Raw genomic sequence first — 24,023 nt, 5'->3', positions numbered from 1 at the left:
GGTTATTGTGTCCAGCTCATGGTGGGCTTAAAAGACACCATTAATCAATAAGAAAGAAAAGAAAAAACAAATAACATATAATCCTGAACTAACAAACCTGCCTGATGTATTGTTAAAGCTTCAGAAACAAAAGGTAGCCAAGTTAATCAGCATCCAAGCACCAAAACATTCCTTGATTATGGACAAATTTCCTCAAATATAGACATTCTGAACTCATCGGTTAAAAAAACCCTACCCTGTAGCATTAGCATGAATAGTTTCACACATACATCGTATAAATGACATCCTCGTAAAACCAGAAGTCTGCATTTTGGCTGTCAACATCTTGGCCATTTCTCAATATCAAGTTCAGGAGTACAGTCTTATGAACTTGACGAGTACGGTCTTCGTAAGAATGGTTCCAGAAAATGGACTTCCTAAAAACGCAAGTCTCTTTGTAATTGAACGGCTGCGTACTTGCGAACTTTCCTCCCTGGTTCTGCTGTATTAACACCATTGGTTCCATAACATATTTCCCTCAAATCACCACAATGTCACTCAATTTGATTTCAATACATTTGTACTACTATTTACAAGTCATTTAAATTTTTTACATATTTTGCATATTTTTCAAGACTGGAACAAATTTCGTCAAATCCCGTATGATAATAAACACATATTTCTCACTATTCTGCCTCTGGCTTGTGTTCCAACATTATATCACATCATCTTGTTACGGTCATCAATAAAACATTTCTGAATTAAGTTTTTACAAAAGCCGCCGTAGCATTCAAAAGTAGCATGAAGTGCATCTTGGGATATAAGTCTACACAAGTCACCAACCAGTGCATGCTTGGTTTAAGCTAGCAGACAAGAGCAACATCCGGGTATTGCATGTGTTTATGGTTTATGCGAACTTTCAAATGGAACAGTACTTGAACAGACAAGAGCGCTTATTGAGAAACAGTTCTTGTTTTCTGGGGACCAGAAATTACCATATTTGGACAAGAAGGCAGAGCTGGGGAAGCAACAGGGGTGATGGATGAGCTAAATGCTAATGCTAGCTTTCTGAATTGGTAAAATGATCAACTTCATGGAACAATGGTGACATGTTAGAGCAGGGGTGTCAAACTCATTCTAGTTCAGGGGCCACATTCAGCTAAATTTGATCTGAAGTGGGCCGGACCAGTAAAATAATAAAATAAAAATATAGAAATAATGTCAACTTCAAACTTTTTTCTGTTTTAGAGTGAAAAAAGTAAATTTACATTATGAAAATGTTTACATCTACAAACTATCCTTTCAAAAGATGTGAATAACATGAACAAACTGAAAAATTAAGTGTAATTTTAACAATATTCTGCCTCAGTTTATCATTTACACATGTACACTATAGCGTACAGATCATAGTGGATCTACAAATACACAACACATTTAGTAACAGGCAAAATATTATTAAAATTGTACTTACTTCTCTTAAGACATTTCAGGTTGTTCATATTTGCTCAGGTTATTCACATTTGTTGTGAAATTATACTTTGTAAATGTAAATATTTTCATATATTTACACTAAAACAAAGAGAAAAATTTGGAGTTGTCATTATTTATATGGTATTATGATAGTATTTTACTGTTCCTGCCCACTTGAGATTGAATTAGTCTAAATGTGGAAATTGTTAATATCTTAGTGTAATTTTTGCATTTCACAAATCCATCCCAAGGGCCAGATTCGACCGTTTGGCGGGCCAGATTTGGTCCCCGGGCCACATGTTTGACATCTGTGTGTTAGAGTAACTTACAAACAACTACAGTAGGTTGGGGGGAAAAGAAATGTTTTGTTCAATAAACAGAAGCCCCAAAATGAGAGAACACACTGTTAATCAAACCCTGAAATGGCAGATAAAACCTTGTATTAGTTCCAAAATATTACTTATTAGAGTATCCAGACAAAGTAAATGAGAATGAGTCCTGGAAATATAGTAACAGTATATTCTGAGAGTAGTTTAAAGGAAGTCTAATGGGAACCAGCATCTAGTGTCAGTGATAATTCTTTGACCAGAGTGTAATCTACAGACCGCAGGCCAAGAACACCACAGTAGGATAAGTAGAAATCAGAACACTACAGCAAGCGCCTTGAAGCAGGAATGAGTATTAAAACAGGGAAAAGCTGGATTTATTTTTCCCTTCTTGACACTGTGCATCCAACTAAATGTTCCATGGGACAAGGATTAGCCTATAACATGATGACCAGAAACTATCATAATATGTGTTTTACTCTACTAACTAATGTTATTAAAAGTAAGTTTTATTGGAGGGACTTTGTAGATGCATCAAAGGTGTATTTATTTGACTGTAATAAAAAAAAAAAAAACTTCAGTGCGTTGTTGTTTTACTTCATTTTACTATATTTTGAAGGTGAACAAACAAATTATCATTTTGTTTTGAATGTCCTACTTCTAGATCTGGGAAATGCTCCACTGTTTGGTGAGTATTTGGTATGTTTTGACTATTTTTTTTTAACAGTTTAACACCACAAATACACATTTGGCTTCTCCACCTTTTATTCAAGAACAAAAACAAGCCTCTAAACTTGAAGTAATTTATTATTTGACGTAATTATTGATGCCAACTCATGACAACATTATTGGTCATATTGTTTATTCTTCATTGGATGTCAATGTACTGTAAATGGATGTTTTCCAAAGAATAAAAACAAATGGCTAATCTACACTCTTTTTTTTGTTACAGGACATGTTTGGCAGCTATAAAGGTTTATTTTATGAGGATGCTAGGGCTGTAAAGTAGGTTTTTTATTGCAGGTTTGACATCAGGTCGTACTGGCCTTAGTGCTAGTATAATAGTGTCTATTTCTGGTGTGCAGAGTGGACAGTGGAATAAAACACAGCTCATTAGCATTCGCTTTAAGTTTTAGTCACTGTCACTTTTCTAATCAGCAACAGTTGTACATTTTATGAATTTTATTTTTGTTTTCCTTCAGTATTTAGATCTGTTCAAGTGATGTGACTGCAGCTTAACCATTCTTTTTCTTGTTGATTTTTTTTTTTTTTTCATTAGCTGCTTCATTTATGTCAGAAAATGGTGAAAAATGTCTACTAATGTTGCTCAAAGCTCAGCATGAGTCCTGTTTGGCCTACAACCTAAACATATTCAGTCTTAACCCATAAAGACCCAAATATCCACCATCGACCATAACCATCTACTATTCTAAAATGTTTAATACCTGTTCATCCACTAATCCTATCAATAAATGTAAATAACTGGTGTAAAATGCAATTTGTCATCTTTTCATGGTCATCAGATATGAGCCATTTAGATGTTCAGAGGCTCCGTAGTGAACATGGAAACACCGTCGTCTTCTAAAACATTGATTCACCAGTAAAACCCATGGAGTTGGATCAATGACAGTGGATGGAGACACTTATTTGTACGTTCAGTTAATGATATCTTCGCTGAAAATGCCACTTTTTGTTCAGTTTTCTCTGTTTCTGATATAATAACCTTCAACTTTAATTTGTGTTTTTATAAACATCTACATCACAGGTGTCAAACATGCGGCCTGGGGCCAAATCCGGCCTGCCAAAGGGTCTAGACCGGCCCTTGGGATGAATTTGTGAAACACAAAAATTACACTAAGATATTAACAATCCTTTTAGTTCAGGTTCAACATTCAGACCAATTCAATCTCAAGTGGGTCAAACCAGTAAAATACTATCATAATAATCTAGAAATACTCACAACTCCAATTTTTTCTCTTTGTAAATGTAAATATTTTCATGTATTTAGACTAAAACAAAGTATAATTTCACAAAAAATGTGAATAACCCGAACAAATATGAACAACCTGAAATGTTTAAGAGAAGTAAGTACAATGTTAACAATATTCTGCCTGATATTAAATGTTTTGTGCATTTGTAGACCCACTGTGATCTGTAAATTATAATGGACATGTGGAAATGATCAACTGAAGCATAATATTGCGAAAATTACACTTATTGTTTCAGTTTTTTCATGTTATTCACATTGTTTGAAAGGATAGTTTGTAGATGTAAACATTTTCATTGTTTAATTTTACTTTCTTCACTCTAAAACATGGAGAAAATTTTGGAGTTAGCATTATTTATATATTATTATGTTATTATTTTACTGGGTCAGCCCACTTCAGATCAAATTTAGCTGAATGTTGCCCCTGAACTAAAATGAGTTTGACACCCCTGATCTACATCATCAATACATTAAATGTACGAAAATACCTGATTTTCTCTGAAAAAATGCAAAATAAATAAGATAATATTACAATAAATCGTTTAACTCAAGGTTAAATATAACCAACAAAAAGTTGTGGCCTTTGCATCTTTACTAGCTAGACGTACCATTCTTTTGAAATGGAAGGACTCATCACCTCCAACACACGATCAATGGATTAGAGACATCATGCTTAATATAAAGCTCGAAAAAATTAGGTGCACCCTAAATAACTCTATTGATAAATTTTACAAAATATGGGAGCCTCTTTTACACTGCGTGAATATGTTGCATGGCTTGGAACTTTAAAAACATGTTAGGTGTTTATATTGCTATTGACCAATTTTTATTTATTTATTTATTTTCTTTCTTTCCTCCTTTAACGGTACCAGAATGCACTGTTTTGACTGTCTTTATGTGTGTCTTGTTTGTATTGCCTTTTTTTTTTTTTTCTTTCCCTTGGGTTCTGTTTGTTTATCATGTCCAGTGTCAATCTTTGTATTATGAATACATCACTTGAAATTATAAATGTTATTCTTGTGAAATGAAAAGTTCTATAAATAAAGTTATATATATATATATATATATATATATATATATATATATATATATATACACACACACACACACACACAGGGTGTCCCATAAGTCTCCATACATAGGAGACATAATACATTCCATACATATATGGTTCGAACATGTATTTCTTTATATTTCAGTTAACTCAAAGAATGCATTTGAATAAAGAGCAACAAATTGAAATCATCCTGATGGCCGGTTCAGCAAGCAGTTGTATGGTTGCAAGCGCATTTAACAGAAAACATGGGATGAGTATCACACACGACACTGTGGCACAACTTATTGTCAAGTTCAAAAAAACAGGAAGTGTTTTGGATCAATTCGTTCCCGACAAAATGGCAGTCATATAGAGCATATTAAATAAATAAAGTGGTTTATGTCAGGAAACGTTTATTTTTCCTATGTATGGAGACTTATGGGACACCCTGTATATATCATTTTTTTAAAAATCAAGGTTAAATATAAAGAACAATTTCATTTGGGAACTGCCACAAATGTAACACTGGGTCTTTATGGGTTGAGGATGATGGAAAACACAAATTCAAACTTTTTCTTTCTGAAAAAAAAAAAAAAAAAACAGCTCATACTAATTAATTAATTATGAAAGACTTGGGAATTAATTGAACTGTTTACCACCAGGTCTTACTCTGTGCATCATCTCCTAATATAAAGCAGATAATCCAGCTGGTTGGGAGCTCTCCGTTGGGAGCCAGTGGCATTTGGATATGAACAGCTGATCCACACAAAGGAGTGAAGTCCTTCTGGAGGTGACAGGTAGCTGCTCAAGTTCTGCTTTAAATGTTCCAGTGTTTACAATCCCACTGACAGATCAGCTGATTACATGGGATTTGTTGATTAAGCTGTTGTTGTTGTGTTTTCTTTGAACCAGTCTAAGTGCAGATAATGGCTGCAGCTTCACCTTACACGCCTAGAATCTATAGACACCACAGCCTCTTATTTGTGTGTGTGTGTGTAAAAGCAGAGTCTGTGTGTTTTGTCTGAGCAGCAGCAGTACAATGCAGTCTGACATCCTACCTGTGGAGCTGAAACAGGTGACAGTTTATGTGTGCGCAACGACGGACACTCACCAACTGATTGAGCGCGCTTTGCCGACGAACAAAAAAAACCACACAAAACAGTCCGAAGTTGGAATTATCCTCCTGTCACCATCTCCTGCGGGGATGAAGAAGAAGAAGAAGACAAAGTGCAGAGTGTCAGGGAGTCCGTCCGACAGCGCACATTACAGCTCCTCATCGCCGCACACGGAGCGCCGGAGCCGCGCCATAGCGCACACCGATCTGCGCTGATTCCACACGGACGGTTCAGCCGCGAGAGAGGCGCACCGCACCGCACAGCGCGCGCATTCCCGGCAACAGGGAGGAGCGTCATGACCGCACGTACAGAGCACGCGCAGAGAGGAAGAGGAGAGGAGAACCTTCAGAGTAAGATCACATCAGCTGTCAGACAAAGAGAAGAGAAGGACTGGGTACACGGCACGACCAAAAAGGACATTATTAACCCTATCATGCATGAATTATTAGGACCTTTGTCGAGATATTGTCTTGAGTGTTTTTATTCCTCACTAACTAGGCATGAAAAAACAATGCAACTGAGTTTTGGGGTTTTTTTTTGTTTTTTTCATGGATTTACAAAAATGTCCACTTGGCTACAACATGCATTTTATTCTTGAAGTACAGAAACATGTAATTTCAAACCCAATATCAGAAAGTGATATGAAAACAATGAAATAAAAACATTTTTAATGCTGCTAATCTGATGTTTTCTCACATTTTAACTAGTGCTGGGCAGCGATTCAAATTTTTAATCGCAATTAATCGCGTAGATTTCTGCAATTAATCACAATTAATTGCATAGTTAATGGGGGGGGGGGGGTGCTAGCATCAACAGCGTATATTGCTTTTAAGTGATATTTCACACTCGAAGTACTCCTGTGACAAAAAAATAATTCCACATTGCAGTGCTTCCAAGCAACTGTCCTTCTCAACCCCACCATCTGAAGACATTTAAAATGAAAATGTCCATGGAAAAGACCAGTACTTTTCTCCATGTTTATGTCCCCACCAGTTTACTTCTGCTTGTGACTGATTGACAGGAGTCTTAAGCCCACTAATAAGTACTAATACTAATAAGCCCAATAATATGTGATGTTCAGTTGTTCAAAGCAAGCAAAGGGGGCCCTCTAGTGGTCGGAATAAATTGCACTAACGTATGTTTTGTCCTTTCGGTGTTCCCGTAGTCAGTTCGGACATAAGAAGGAACTAACAGACACGTTTCTTTCACTCTGTTTGTGTGGCCCCAAAAACGTTTGCCTGTGAGTATTTTATGTTCAGTTGTTGTAAGAATAAATAGTATAAAATATCTCTGATGTGAACCTTTGTTGCTGGATAAAAAGATGTTGTAAATCTTCAGTTAATCTGTAAATGCTAGTTGTTAGCATGTCTATAGATTTTCCCATTCAAGTTAGCATTGAGCTAGCGATCTTTTTCCCATTCATTTAAATGTATAATGCTATGTAAATGTACTAAGGCAATGAACAGAACTGAGACATATTTTGTATGTATGTTGCAGTTTTACAGTAAGTCTCAAGTAAAAGATTTGGAGAGAAGTTTTGGGCTTTTCTTGTTAAACCTATTGTCTATCTGCCGAGCTAATCGCTACACACACACAAGCAGAGGCAGAAGAATATGAGTTAGAATAAAACTGCATTAACGTGAGATGAAAAAAAAAAAATTGTCGGCATTATTTAATGAATGCATTAATGCGGTAATAACGCGTTAACTTGCCCAGCCCTAATTTTAACATACTCTAATACTAGTTATGAATCACTTGATTGATTGATTTGATTGATTGATGTATTTATTTCAAATATGAATGTCAAAACAGAAGAAAATAAAAAAAAAAAAAACCAAACACTTAAACATAAGACATATAATACATAATCGAAAAGGAGTGAGAAGAAGCATAACTTCTAAATTCCCACCCCTTCTTCTTAAATAATTAACAACAGTAATAATCTTCCTAGTTCATGGAGATAATATGCAAAAAAAAAACTTTTTTTTTTTTTTTTTTAAAACTGTTAATTACAGTCTAGCAATTAACAATTGATTTACACTCAAACATATCACTGCAGATCAGGTTTATCAAGAACAGGAAAGTTACAGTAATGGTATGAATGTCAGTGTAGTGGATGGTGCATAAGTGTCACCTGTGTTGACTGATTATGCAACTAAAACAACAAAACCTGTGAATATACAAGAGAACAGCTGTAGAATAACTGTCCACTGGAGTGAATACTATGCATGAAAGAGTGAATAAAGATGTCCAACATACGGCCCGCGGCCCAAAACTGGTCCAGTAGACAGATCCAGTCAGCCTTAACATGCAAAAATTACACTGAGGTATTAACAGTCAAGGGCAGTGTTTTTCAACCTTGGGGTCGCCTGAAATGTCTAGTAACTGATAAAAAAATAAAAATAAAAAAAATTAAGAAAAACTAGAAAAGCACTCGGAGGGCGCAGACCTCTGCCAAGGCAGATCAACCCCCCCCCCCCATCACCACCAAAATTGTATCATTTGTTCCTTATGGCAGTATCAACATTTTGAACCACCAACCCTTATTATTGGACAACCTGCTTTACCTCCTGAGCCACGGCCATCCCAAATAATGGATGAATAAACAAAATCAAGAGTCTATTTCATCAAAAAAATTTCTGAAAGTGGAAACTGGCACCATGTGCATAATCCCACTGTGATAGCTCTACATTTGTTGTATTTAGACTGAATAGAAAATGTTAAATCACATTGAAGTCACACTCAGACACACTGAGTCACATTGAAGAGACATGTTTGTGTAAATCTGACAGTCTAGAGGGACATTTTGGCACTTATTCTAAATTTGTGGAGTCACATTTACAAACCTCAAAAGACAAAAACAACAAATGGGTTTGATAAAAAAAAACAAACAACAAAAACTAGAAAAGCACTCTGAGAGCTCAGACCTCTGCCAAGATCAGCCCCCCCACCCCACCCCCAGATCACCACCAAAATTTAATCATTTGTTCCTTATGGTAGTATCAACATTTCCTGAAAATTTCATCAAAATCGGTCCATAACATAACTAACAGACAGACAAACAAACAGACAAACAAACCCCAATGAAAACATAACCTCCACCGTTCCTTGGTGGAGGTAAAAAATGCATTTTTAGTCAAGTCTGGGTCATCAGTCACATAAGCAGACGCTACAAATGACTTTAATTATTCAAAATTTCATCCAAATCCATCCATAACTTTTTGAGTTATCTTGCTAACAGACAGATGAACAAACAAAAAATCCCCCCCCCCCCATCACCTCCAGAATTTTATCTTTTGTTCCTTGTGCCAGTATCAACATTTCCTGAAAATGTCATCCAAATCCGTCCGTAACTTTTTGAGTTACCTTGCTAACAGACAGACAGACAAACCCTGATGAAAACATTACCTCTGCCGTTTCACTTGGCGGAGGTAATAATTAATAGAAAATATACAGTGAGTTGAGAGAGACAATCACAAAACATTAAAGACATGACAAACTGAAGCTGAAACTGAAGCACTGTGGTACTGTTTATCTTTCAAATGTTCATTGTGGTCGGTTTCAGATGCTGCAGCTCTTTCATAATTCATAGTTTGAGTTCTTGTTTGTTCAGTATTAATTGTCAGCCTTGGAAATCCAAGCTGGACTGACTGTACATATCCTGACCAAGGAAAATCAAATTCTCACTTTGTGCAGTAATCTACACCTGGCTTTACTGCCTCCATCCATAATAATATACATTCTATAGACTAAATGTCATCTAAAATTAATGTTTATTTGTAACATAGTATAGCAAACTATTACATGATCAAAAACAAATTAATTGTAGCCAAAAAAAAGTCTCTGTTTTGAATTTTGCCAGAAATTTGTGATGTATGAGCCAAAAAAAGGTTGGGAACCACTGGTCATGGATGTCTAAATCTTTTTTTTTTTTTTTTTAGCTCAGGGGCCACATACATACATATATATTCTTTATAATATACAGGCCTACTTATTTGGCTGCATAAACTGTACATTATACCTGCTCCAGAGACCACATCACCCCCCTTCTCAAACAACTCCACTGGCTTCCCGTATCATACCGCATCCAATGCAAGGTCCTCCTCCTCACCTACAAGCCCCTCCATAACCTGGCCCCTCCCTATCTCACTGATCTCCTTCAGCAGCACTGCCCCACCCACTGCCTCAGATCAGCCAACACTAACCTCCTCACTCCCATCACTAGACCAAGCCTTCGCTGCAGCTGCCCCCACCTCCACCCTATGGAACTCACTCCCACAAAACATCAGGAACTCAGACTCAATACAAAACTTCAAATCACTACTGTAAACTCACCTGTTCAAACTTGCATTTTCTTGAGCCTCTTTCTTTTCTCTCTGTTCTTTTTGTTTTGATTGTTTGTGAAGCGTCTTTGAGTGTCCAAAAAAAACACTATATAAGTGTGATGTATTATTATTATTGTACAATAAATTATTCCAAATACATTTCAACTCAGTTACTTCTGTGGCTGCAACCAGTGACTGTTAATTCTGAAAATCACAATCAAGTCTGTCACTGCTACTAATAATCTATATCAGGGGTCACCAACCCTGGTCCTTAAGATCTACTGTCCTGCATGTTTAGAAGTTTCCCTCTTCCTTCACACCTGGTTCAATTAATGACCAGCTCATCATCAAGTTCTGCAGAAGCCTGATAACGATGGAATGGCTTCCAGGTGTGACTGCATTTGAATACCCCTGATCTAAAACATGCAGGATAGTGGCTCTGGAGGACCAGGGTTAGTGACCCCTGGTCTAAAGAGTAAAATACACTGTTACCAAAACAGAATCAAATCTTTAACCAGAAAAAACAAGAAGTATGTTGTATCCATACAGTCTATAAGGCAGTGGTTCCCATTTTAACATCACAAATTTCATCATCTCCAGACATTCAAAACAAAGACTTTTTTTTTTTTGCTAAATCTAAAATAGTTTGTTGTACTGTGTTGCACATAAACGTTAATTTTAGATGACATTTGATCTCTATAATGTATATTTTTATGGATGGAGGCAGTAAAGCCAGGTGTAGATTACTGCACAAAGTGAGAATTTGATTTTCCTTGGTCAGGATATGTACAGTCAGTCCAGTTTGGATTTACAAGGCGGACAATTAATACTGAACAAACAAGAACTTAAATTGTGAATTATGAAAGAGCTGCAGCATCTGAAACTGACCACAATGAACATTTGAAAGATAAACAGTATCACAGTGCTTCAGTTTCACAGTTTGTCATGTCTTTTATGTATTGTGATTGTCTCTCTAAACTCACCATATATCTTTTATTAGTATGTTTTTATTTTTATTAATTACTATAAATTTCAGGCGACCCCACATGGGGTCCTGACCCCAAGGTTGAAAAACACTGCTATAAGGAAACATAAGCCAAAGAAGGTTTTACTGTTTTGTTTTGGTTTTTTTTTACTGTTTATTTTTTTGGTTGTGTATACTGTACATTAGTTTAAATTATTCCAAATACATTTCAACTTAGTGGCTGATACCAAAAAGAGTTAATCCTGAAAATCATGTCATGGTGAACTCTGTTACTGCTACCAACAGTCCAAAGCCCTGGTCCTCCAGAGCTACTATCCTGCATGTTTTAGATGTATCCCTCTTCCAACACACCTGATTCAAATGATGTCTATCATCAAGTTCTGCAGAAGCCTGATGATGACCATCAGGTGTGCTGGAAGAGGGATACATCTAAAACATGCAGGATACCGGCTCTGGAGGACCAGGGATCTAAAGAGTAAAATTCAGTTGCCAATAAAAATTGAATAAAACATTTTTACCTCTTCTCGTGAAATGATTGTGACAATATGATTTATTTTTGATAGATAAAGACATGGTGGTGCAGTGGTTCGCACTCATGCCTCACAGTAAGAAGGTCCTGGGTTTGATTCCAACACCAGTCAATGGCGGTGGGACCTTTCTGGTTGGAGTTTGCATGTTCTCCCTGTGTCTGCATGGGTTCTCTCTGGGTACTCCGGCTTCCTCCCACTATCCAAACACATGCACTGATAGGTTAATTGGTTAATCTAAATTGCCCATAGGTGTGAATGTGACAGTGATTGTTTGTCTCTATATGTCAGCCCTGTGATGAACTGGTGACATGTCCAGGGTGTACCCCGCCTTCGCCCATAAGTAGGTGGGATAAGCTCCAAACAACGCCCATGACCCTGGTGAGGATAAAGCGGGTTCAGAAAATGAATGATGAAGTCTAACTGGGACTCATATGGAATCACTGTACCTCGTAAAAGGTGGTTATTGATGTGTATAAATATACTGCAAAAAAAATCTGTAATTTAACTGAATTTTCACTGTTTATTTTACAGATTTTTCCTGTATTTTTAAGATACAGGAAAATATGAATGAAATTACAAAAATAGACTGTAATTTTACGTCAAATGTAAAATAACATGAAAAAACTAACTGTGAATAACCATAAAGTTTCCATTTTTTAAAAGAATTTTTTTTCTTTTTTCACAGAAAAATACAGCTAAAATACATTTGCAAATGTATCACAGAAGTATTTGTTCTGTAAGTTTAACTAGACTTGTTTGTTAATTGACAAATATCTTGTGTAATTACAGTCGGTTTCATAACAAAAATGTTGAATAAATTTATTTTTGTGAATGTATAACATGTATAAGCACTGATAAACTGTCCAAATACAGTTTTTATCAGTGGATTGGACAACTGAGTCTCATTTATATATATATACATATATATATATATATATATATATATATATATATATATATATATATATATATATTTATATATATATTTATATATACATATATAGGTAATTCGATTGTTTTAACACTTGAAAATATTCTTTATTAAAGATTAAAAAGTCAAAAAAAGAAGCAAAATCTCAAGTAAAGTTTGGGCAAAAAACTGTATTTTAATTATGGAAAATTACCGTATTTTTATGAGATCGTTATTTTCCATTATTTTACAGTATTTTTTTGGCACCCCTGTTGTCAGAATAATACCTTTTTTTTTTCTTTTTTTTCTTTTTTTCTTACAGTGTAGGAATAAAAAGAGGAATGTGGCTGAAAACAGAATTATTCCAATATTATGGGCAACAGTGTTTAATGCCTTTATTCTGACACACAATGATTTCAAATGTTTCTTTTAGTTTTAGTGAGAAAAAAGTAAAAATACATGAAAATGTGAATAACCTGAATAATTCTGAACAACCTGAAATGCTTTAATAGAACTAAGTCCCATTTTAACAACATAATGTCTCAGTTTTTACCAAATGTAACTCACAGCATAATTCCAGTCTATGAGATGTATTCTACAGGGTTATTTTCATTCATTTGTTTAAGGCTCAGCTGAATTAGCAACAGTTTTAATGAAGGATTAAACTTAAAAACGTTGACAGTATTAGACAGAAAAATGCACACTGTTCTGATATTTTCTAATCTTTTTTTTTTTTTTTTTCAATGAAAGACACAAGGTAGTTACAAATGGCTTGTATTTTAAGCTGAAGCCTCAGTAAATCAGCTTCCTGTGTTATTCCTTCTGTCTTAACCAGCTCCTTCACCACTGCTGCTCAGAGGTTTGTACCATTATGTTCTTATTAAGGGGTGCACCTCAAATACAAATTACATTGGACAAATGGAACAGCCTTTTACTAGTTTATTGAGGAAAGTCTTTGACTGCTACGACTCTGTCTTTTTTTCTTATTCCTAATTGGTTCATGTATTGGCTTTTTCCATAATGACATGTGAGGCACATGTATCGTTGCTATTGTATATACTGTACTCTGATATTGAAATAGTAGCAGATAATAAGAAGTTGCCTGTAATAACAAAACAGTGGGAAACGACAGAGACTGATGCTGATTGTTTATCAGGTCAGTTTTTTATTTAGTTCAACTATTTGTGCAATATGTTGGATATTCTACATGAAAATGTAATAAGATGACACAACAGTAAAAATATGATGAATATATTTCAGTACATCAGAAATCCAGTGTCAATTTGTATATTAACCCTTTCATGCATGACTTATGAGAGCCTTAGGCAAGATTTTTTTTTCTTGAGTGTTTTTATTCCCCCTTAGGCATGAGAAAAAACAATGTGATTGATTTTTTTTTCATGGAGTTACAAAAATGTCCATGCATTTAATTTTTGTAGTAAAGAAACGTGTGTTTAAAACCCAATATCAGAAAGTACGGAAGAGAATTAGGGCCACTGGAAAAAAATACAATGAACTACGGTCCAATATGTATTTCTTATTATTATCATTATAAGAAAAAAAAGTCAGAATTCTGAAATTTAAGTCAGAATTCGGAAAAAAAAAGGTCAGAATTCGGAGAAAAAAGTTAGAATTGTGAGATTAACGTCAGAATTCTGAGTTTAAAGTCAGAAGTCTGAGATGAAAGTCGGAATTCTGAGGAAAAAGTCAGAATTCTGAGATTAGTCAGAATTCTGAAAAAAAGCCAGAATTCTGAGAAAAATTTCAGAATTCTGAGATTAAAGTCAGAATTCTGAAAAAAAACAAAAAAACAAAAAAAAACAAAAACAAAACAGAATTCTGAATTTAAGAATTCTGAGATCAAAGTCAGAATTCTGGAAAAAAAAAAAAAAAAGTCCGAATTCGGAGTTTAAAGTCAGAATTCTGACTTTTCTCAGAATAATAACAAAAAATATATATATTACACCTTTTTAATTTTCCAGTGGCCCTAATCCTCTTCCGTAAGAAAGTGATATGAAATAAAAACATTTTTAATGCTGCTAATCTGATGTTTTCTCACAACATATTCTTATGCTTGTTATTAGTCATTTCATGGTGATAACATACAAAAAAACCTTTGTGTCTAACAAAAACAAGTGGTTTACACTCAAACATGTTAGTGCAGATCAGTTTTATCAAGAACAGCAAAGTGACAGTAATGGTCTGAATGTCAATATATGGGATGATGCATGAGCATCCACTGTGTTGGCTGATATGGAACTAAACCAACAAAACCCATGAATATACAAAAGAACTGTAGAATAGCTGTCCACTAGAGTGACCACTATGCATGAAAGGGTTAATAGCATTTTTTAACAGTGTGGATTTAACGGGAAAGCCTTTGTTTGTTTGTATTTTCTTTTTTGTTTTTTAAGAGGAATTTCTTCACTTACATGTTAAAAACAACTCTATGTATACTTACCAGAAATGTATTTAGAATAGAATAGAATAGAATAGAATAGAATAGAATAGAATAGAATAGAATAGAATAGAATAGAATAGAATAGAATAGAATAGAATAGAATAGAATAGAATAGAATAGAATTTGTTTTCATTGTTATTGTCTCAGCAGTACAGAATTGAAAACAGAAAAGAAAAAAATCATTATATACACTAAATCCATTATAGGTAAAATAAAATACAAAATTGAAATGGAAAGATTAATTTTTAACCCATAAAGACCCAAACATCCGCTGACGACCAAAATCTTCTACTGATCTCAAATGTTTAATAACTGTTGATCCACTAATCCTAACAGTCCATGTAAATAATTGGTGTAAAATGCAGTTTATCATCTCATCAGATATGACCCATTAGGATGTTCAGAGGCTCTGAAATAAACATAAATAATAGTATAAAAACCTACAAATAAGGACTCAAAATTTAAATCAAAAATTTCATAGTAAAAAGTATCAATATCGGATTGGTATCGGCAAAACTAATCATTAAAAATATCAGATCCGGAGCAAAAAAAATCCAGATCGGGACATCACTAGTGGAAACACCGTCATTTTCTGCAACATTGATTCACCAGTAAAACCCATGGAGTTTGATGACAGTGGATGGAGACACTTAATTTATGTTCAGTTAAAGATATATTTTACTAAAAAAAGTCATGTTTTCTTTAGTTTCTCTTTTTTTCCATTTAATAATCCTCAACTTTGATCTGAGCTTTTATGAACATCTACATTATCGGTGAATTAAATATTGGAAAATACCTGATTTATACTAAACTAGGAGCACTCGGAGAGCGCAGACCTCCGCCAAGGCTGATCAGTGGCCCCCCCCGTGGGCCCCCCCACCCCCGATCACCACCAAAATTTAATCATTTCTCCCTTATCCCATTTCCAACAAACCCTGAAAATTTCATCCAAATCTGTCCATAACTTTTTGAGTTATGTTGCACACTAACGGACAGACAAACAAACAAACAAACAAACCCTGGCAAAAACATAACCTCCTTGGCGGAGGTAAAAATGAGAAATACAGAGGATAATATACGAATAAATGGTGATAAATAAGTTAAGAAAGGTTAAAAATTGAGAAAAAAGTATTTGAGAATTGCCACAAAAGTAGCACTGAGTCTTTATGGCTTAAATAGTAGGGGTGTTAGAAAAGATCAGTTCTGCAATATATCGGGATATTTCATTTCACAATACTGTATCGATATTGAAAGTACTGTATCGATATTTTTAGGTATTTATTCAAATGCAGATATAGCGGAGGTTCATTTTGTTTTTTCTTTAATGTTTATATCTTATTTATTATTATTACCTCCGCCAAGGAGGTTATGTTTTTGCAAAGGTTTGTTTGTTTGTTTGTTTGTCTGTTTGTTTGTCTGTCCGTTAGTGTGCAACATAACTCAAAAAGTTATGGACAGATTTGGATGAAATTTTCAGGGTTTGTTGGAAATGGGATAAGGAAGAAATGATTAAATTTTGGTGGTGATCGGGGGTGGGGGGGCCCACGGGGGGGGGGGCCACTGATCAGCCTTGGCGGAGGTCTGCGCACTCCGAGTGCTTCTAGTTTAACACTGTTTTTATTAAATAATGTTTATTTGAAGCAACCTGAAAGCACTTTTTACTGTCTGAGAGGCAAGATGGTAGTTCCTTATTTGGGATTGAACTAAAATAATGTTCTGATGTTAGTTCTGAACTAATAGAATATGAATATCTGAACAGGATCTTAAAATGTAATGTCTGTAAAACAGAATTTAAGTTTTAACACAGGGAAATTCAGTCATACAGCATTAGATCATGTTGTGATCAAATAAAAATGTGTTTAGTATAATGAATATTTCTGGTGTAATTAATTCAATTCTTCCAGGAAATAATAAATTTAAAAAAAGAAACAAACAAAAAATTGCCTTTTTAACAGAATCATGATATATCGTGGTATATTGTATCGTGATCCTAGTATTGTGATTTGTATCGTATCGCCAGATTCTTTCCAATACACAGCCCTATTAAATAGTAATATTCCAACTGACAATTTATTGTTATTACTTTAGGCTGGGTAATTATAGGGAACTTGATTTGTGTTCTGGGAATTTTTCTTTGTTTGTATGTTTGTTTTTGTTTATTGGCTATTTGCTGATACTTGAAAGGATGAACACATGTTTTGTGTAAGATTGGGTGGTAAAAGAAACTGATTTTACAGTGAGTTGTACTGTCATTTCACCATCGGAGCTGTGTTGTTGTGGTGTTTTATGGGGAAGTTTTGTTTTCTTCCCACTAATGGAAATCAGTCACTCAACCTCTTCAGGCTTTAGTTCAACTACAGATACATCCACCTGTCACACCAGCGTGAATAATGTAATACAAAACAGGTGATGTGATTGTAAAATGATTTAGTACAAAAGCATCAGGAGAAGTCTAGACCTCTGGGAGGAAAGATGGACTGAAGATCACCGGTTTGCTGACAAATGCATGAGAAAACAATGTTCCTCAAAGAACCACAGGAGGGGACAGTCATGTTTCATCCTCTCTTGTTTCTATGAATCTGGATGTGTTTCACTGCAGAATGGGGCACAAAGCTGAACACCTGTGATCTCTGTGTCCCTCAGATGACACTTCATGAAGAGCCATCATTCATCTATAGCCAACAGAACCACATGGGCTCAGGATTATTATGGCAAACCTTTGTCAAGACCCGACAATATGGAGTTACAGACGCGAGCGCCAAGTCGAACCGCGCTGTGCCAAAAGGATGGTTTATGTTTACTGTGTCCAGAAGCATCGTCACTGTCTCTGGGCTCGGGGGCGTCTGGGATGGACCATTACTCAGTGGAGACGTGGACCGGTCTGTATGCCAGGTCTCCTTTGGGTGAAATGTCTGGACCAAAGATGAAAAGAACCATTCAGACTGTTACCAACAACAAGTCTGCAATGCAGGGTCTGTGATGGTCAGTGCAAAGAGTAAACATTATGTACATAAAGAGCCAGCGCTACTTTTGCGTCAGTTCCCAAATAAAATTTTCTCTATATCTGACCTTTTTTTAAATGATATGTCACCATTTATTATAATATTATTATCTGTATTTTACATTTTGTGAGTATAAATCAGGTATTTTCTTGTATTTAACCCTTTCATGCATGATTTATGAGAACCTTAATCAAGATTTTTTCCTTGAGTGTTTCATTCCTCTTTCGGCATGAAAAAGGCAATGCGTTTGAAATTTTTCTTATGAACCAATTTTTCATAGAATTCCAAAAATGTCCACTCAGCTGGACACCATGTGTTTAATTTCTGAAGCAAAGAAACATGTTTATTGATATGTTGTGTGAAAACTATGACATACAAACATTTTTAATGCTGCTAATCTGATGTTTTCTCATATTTTAACATATTCTAATACTGGTTACTACTCATTTCATGAAGATAACATGGAAAAAAAAAAAAATTTGTTTAAAAAAACAAAAACAAACAAACAAACTGTTAATTACAGTACAATAACAAGCAACTGATTTTCACTCAGATATGTTACTGCAGATTAGTTTTATCAAGGACAGCAAAGTTACAGTAATAGTATGAATTTCAGTGTTTGGGATGATGCTTAAGCGTCCACTGTGTTGACTGATATGGAACTATCCATCCATCCATTATCTACCGCTTATCCGGGGCCGAGTCGCGAGGGTAACAGTCTAAGCAGGGATGCCCAGACTTCCTTAGTTCCTGTTCCTAGTTTTAGTTCCTGATATGGAACTAAAACAACAAAATCCATGAATATACAAGAGAACAGCTGGAGAATATAGAATAGCTGCCCACTGTAGTGACCAGTATGCATGAAAGGGTTAATTTACTGATTATGAAAATGTTCATAAAAGCTCAGATTAACCCATAAAGACCAAAGCAGCCACCAGCGACCAAAGACATCTACTGGTCTAAACTGTTTAATACCTGTTGAGCCACTAATCCTATCAATACATGTAAATAATTGGTGTAAAATGCAGTTTGTCATCTTTTCATGGTCATCAGATATGACCCATTTGGACGTTCAGAGCCCCCGTAGTGAACGTGGAAACACCATCATCTTCTACAACATTGACTCACCAGTAAAACCCATGGAGTTGGATCAATGACAGTGGATGGCGACACTGGGTTTGTGTTCAGTTATTGATAGATGTTACTGAAAAAGTCACTTTATGCTCAGTTTTCTCTGTTTCTGATGTAATAACCCTCAACTTTAATCTGAGCTTTTATGAACATCTACATGATCAGTAAATTAAATATAAGAAAGTATCTGATTTTGACTGAAAAAAAAGCAAAATACAGAGAATAATATTTTAATAAATGGTGATAAATCACTTGAGAAAGGTTAAATAGAGAGAAAAAATTATTTGGTAACTGACACACACGTAACACTGGCTCTTTATGGGTTAAAGTTGAGGGTTATTATATCAAAAACAGGGAAAACTGCAGAAAAAGTGACTTTTTCAGTCAAATATGTCATTAACTGAATATAAACCAAGCCTCTCCATCCTGTGTCATTTATTAAACTCCATGGGTTTTACTGGTGATTCAATGTTGTTGAAGATGACAGTGTTTCCATATTCACTATGGAGCCCCTGAACATCCATGGGTCATATCTAATGAGCATGAAAAAATGACAAACTGCATTTTACCTCAATTATTTCATTGTATTGATAGGCTGATAGAAATAGAAATAAAAAGAGGAAATTATTTCAGCTTTATGGGCAACAGTGTAATAGGAACATACATGCTAATATGCTGCTAATTAAAATATAGCTCTAGTATTATCATGAGTAAAAATTCAGGCAGTCCTTCACAGATAAACATTTTCAGGTAAGGTCAAACACAAACAGATGGAGGTTCGGCCCCTGTTGTTTCATACTGATGCTCTGACCTTCACTGTCACACCTGTTTCCTCACTGTGACTCTGAACTGTGCTGCAAAGTCACCAGAATATTACTGAGGGAAGGATGTAGGAGTATCACTGAGTCCTAATAACCTTCAAGAAAAAGGATCCTGTTCCTTATGCTGTAATTAGCATAGTTTTAGCATTAAAGGAGTGCTCTGTTTATGGAATAATAACTGTTGATAAATTGTTTTTCATCACCAGGTGTTTTAATTTAAGAAAAGCTGATTAAAATTAAAACCAAATCATGTGTCATTTGCCAGATTTTTTTTGCAAATTGCATTTACGAAAAACAAAAAAAGGTATTCTTACCACTTTCTCACTATGAAACAATAAATATTTCCAAAGCTAATGTGGTGTCAGTAACCAGTACTTTCATCAAAAGTATTCAATTTGTATTCAAAAGTATTTAACCTGTATTCTTTCGCATGCCAGGAGTTATTCATAGTGTAATGTGAAGATTGTACTAGAGTAGCTGACTTTTTTCCTGGGAGAAACTCTATAAAAAGACACATGCACCAATGGAAAGTTTTCAAAACATGGTGGACAAAAGTACACGTGAGTGGAAATTTTGGACATTCTGGGAAATAATTTACACATTCTAGGAAAAAAGTTACATATTTATATATAATAAATTAAATCTTTCATGCATACTGGTCACTACAGTGGACAGCTGTTTAAATGTGTTCTGTTGTATATTCATGGATTTGTTGTTTTAGTTCCATATCATCCAATCCCATACACTGTAATTCATAACATTACTGTAACTTTGCTGTTCTAGATAAACTTGATCTGCAGTAATATGTTTGAGTGTAAAAAAAAAAAAAAAAAAAAAAAAAAAAAAAAAAAAAAAAAAAAAGCAAATTGGTATTAGAGTTTAATTAACAGATTACAAAATTTGATCTTCTCACAAAATTGATTACATTTTTGTGACTTTATCAGTCGATTTTTTATATAGTTCTCACCCAAAATAGGTTTTAAGAGAAAAAAAAATCATTTTCTAACAGGATTCCTGTTAGGTACAATGGTGTATTCACCACAGATGTAGCAGAATACGTCAGGCTTATTTTTGCAAGATCTTCTGGTCGAAGCCATTTCATTCACCTGTAATATTAAAAAAACCATTAATCATAAATTGGCAAAAGTAAAATCTTCAGAACTCGTTTATTACAAGAAATATGAAAGAATTTAGTATCATACGATGTGAAAATGCCCATAAATGTAAGGAAAAATGTTAAAAAGCCAATATGTAGCATAGTTCAGAAAGTTGACCTGATTCAGCAAAATTAATGTGATTTTTTGGATTCAGCACACCAAAATTATCCTAAATCAGCTCAAAAAACTTAAACAATAAATTTGTTGTTGACCAGTGTTATTTTTGCTGTTTTAAACTTTTTTTTGGTGCATATTATCTCCATGAAGCAAGTAATAACTAGTATTAGAGTATGCTAAAATGTGAGAAAACATCAGATTATCAGCATTAAAAAATTTTTATTTAATAGTTTTCACACAGTATATCAGTAAATGAATGTTTCTTTGCTTTTGAAATTAAACACATGGTGTCCAGCTGCGTGGACATTTTTTAACTCCATGAAAAATAGGTTGATGAAAAAAAAAATCACATTGTTCTTTTTTTTCATGCCTAAAGAGGAATAAAAACACTCAGGAAAAAAAAAATCTTGATTAAGGTTCTCATAAATCATGCATGAATGGGTTAATACTGGGAAATAGTTGCACATGTATATATGCTGTCCAATCTAGACAAAGACCAGTAAAAATTTACCCTATCATGGACAAAGCCAAAAAGGTGGGCTCTAAAGTGACTAGAATAATGTTCTAAATATGGTAAAAAGGGAAGGTCTATAGCTAAAACTCAACCTATTTTTGGGCAAATAAAAATGGTCTCCCAGAGCGAAAAAGTCAGTTTCTGCAGATATTAACTCAGTGTTTATTTTGTGTATGAATAAACACTTTATGCGGTTCAAATTCTGCTCGATCTCCAGCTTTGACTTGACTCTGTGTGCATTTACTTGATGAAGCTCCATTACATAGATTAAGGAGTACAGAGACATTTAAATTCAATATTCCAGAGTATTGTGTGGAAGAGCATCAAAGGGACCAAAGATGTCTCCCACCTGCGGCTGTAAATTTTACATAACACTAATTGTGCTGATGAAATTGGTCATTATTTGTTTCTTCTAACAAAAAAACAAACAAAAAAAAAAAATCTGCTTAACCCTTTCATGCATAATGGTTACTCCAGTGGACAGCTATTCTACAGCTGCTCTCTTGTATATTGTATATGCATATTATATTTTTAGATTTTGTTGTTTTAGTTCCATATCAGCCAACACAGTGGACACTTATGCATCATCCCAAACACTGCAATTCATACCATTACTGTAACTTTGCTGTTCTTGATAAACCTGATCTGCAGTTACATGTTTAAGTGTAAATCAATTGTTAATTGTTAGACTGTAACTAACAGTTTTTTTTTTTTTTTTTTTTTAAACAAAAAGGTTTTTTTTTTTGCATATTATCTCCATAAAGTGAGTAATAACTAGTATTAGAATATGCTAAAATGTGAGTAAACATCAGATTAGCAGCATTAAACATGTTTTTATTTCATTGTTTTCATATCGCTTTATGATATTGGGTTTTAAATACATGTTTCTTTGTTTCAAGAATAAAATTCATGGTGTAGCTGAGTGGACAATTTTGTAAATCTATGAAAAAAAACCCTAAACCTCATTGTTTTTTTCATACCTAAGGAGGAATAAACACACACACACACGCACACACACACACACACACACACACACACACAAAACCTCGATAAAGGTTCTCATAATTCATGCATTAAAGGGTTAATATGACATATAAAAAATTTGAATAGAGTAATCCATGTTTTAGGTGAATTGAATGTTATTATTCTATTTTTTGCTTTTCTTTCTGGTATTGCTGTTTCTGCCCTTAGAAACATGACATATATGTATGTGTTAAACCCAGATTCAAAGGATCCTGTTATTTGGAATAATAAGGTTGTTGGCTGAGTGAAGTAAGGTATACACTCATTAAAATGCTCCACTCATGCAGAACAGATTTAAACAAAGGGTCAGGGTTTAACTAAAGGAAGGAGGTCAGATGGACAGACATACAGGAAGCTCTGATCCACACTGACTGATATCACATCCAGATTCCTCCTTCTTTTGGAAAGCAAGCATGTGTTAATCACCAGTCATGAATATTTATGTACATGGAAACAACATGACTATTATACAAGACATATCGTGGTAATGAATTTCCTGGAACACTATATCAGTGATTCATTGGGGCTATCAAAGGATATTAAAGTCTCAGAATGAAAGGGGGCATTTAAAGGGGTTTCCAGACAGCAGATAAGAGATGCACGCTCATTTCAAAAGAATAGGAATAGAAAAAGGCTCCTCATTAGTTAAATGCCATGACAATTAGCTTAATGCCCTGGCTTTCACATCTTACAGATAGTGAAACATGAAGCACACAATAACATGAATAATAGTTATTTTAATGCCATATAAACGAACTCAAAAAATATATCAATACTCAATATATTCCACGCATACATTTGGGTTGAAATAAATGTGAATGAATCAATGCATATTGTATGTACTGATACAATAATACATGTTACATAAATATTAAGACTGACAATAACAAATACTGACAAATGTATTAGTTTAAAACAACAGTTAATAATTTATTCATAACTGGTAACTGTAGCGCTAGAGTGTGTTTCAGATAGACCACAGGTGTCAAACATGTGGCCCGGGGGCCAAATCCGGCCCGCCAAAGGGTCCAATCTGGCCCATGGGATGAATCTGTGAAATGCAAAAATTACACTGAAGATATTAACAATCAGTTGTGTCAATGTCATTTTAATTCAGGTTCCACATACTGTCCA

The 24,023-nt window shown here is 34.6% G+C and overlaps 1 protein-coding gene and 1 long non-coding RNA gene across 3 annotated transcripts in view; one reads left to right on the top strand and one right to left on the bottom strand.

Annotated features, from left to right (window-relative positions):
- The window catches only part of pkib (protein kinase (cAMP-dependent, catalytic) inhibitor beta), an 82,477-nt gene extending 76,336 nt beyond the window's left edge, over window positions 1-6,141 (bottom strand). The window contains exon 1 of one of the 2 annotated variants that reach the window (XM_030147086.1): window positions 5,857-6,141. The gene's annotated coding sequence lies outside the window, so the exon portion shown is untranslated. The remainder of the gene's footprint in view (window positions 1-5,856) is intronic. The other variant, XM_030147087.1, reaches the window with a different exon arrangement.
- On the top strand, window positions 6,137-18,190 carry LOC115428234 (uncharacterized). Its single transcript, XR_003936592.1, has 2 exons — window positions 6,137-6,263; window positions 17,768-18,190. It is a non-coding gene; the product is annotated as an uncharacterized LOC115428234 (long non-coding RNA).
- The last annotated feature ends 5,833 nt before the right edge of the window (window positions 18,191-24,023 follow it).

Source organism: Sphaeramia orbicularis, chromosome 11 (assembly GCF_902148855.1).
Source record: "Sphaeramia orbicularis chromosome 11, fSphaOr1.1, whole genome shotgun sequence".
NCBI lineage: Eukaryota > Metazoa > Chordata > Actinopteri > Kurtiformes > Apogonidae > Sphaeramia > Sphaeramia orbicularis.
Note: the sequence above shows the minus strand (reverse complement) of the source record. Positions and strands in the feature narration are given on the sequence as shown.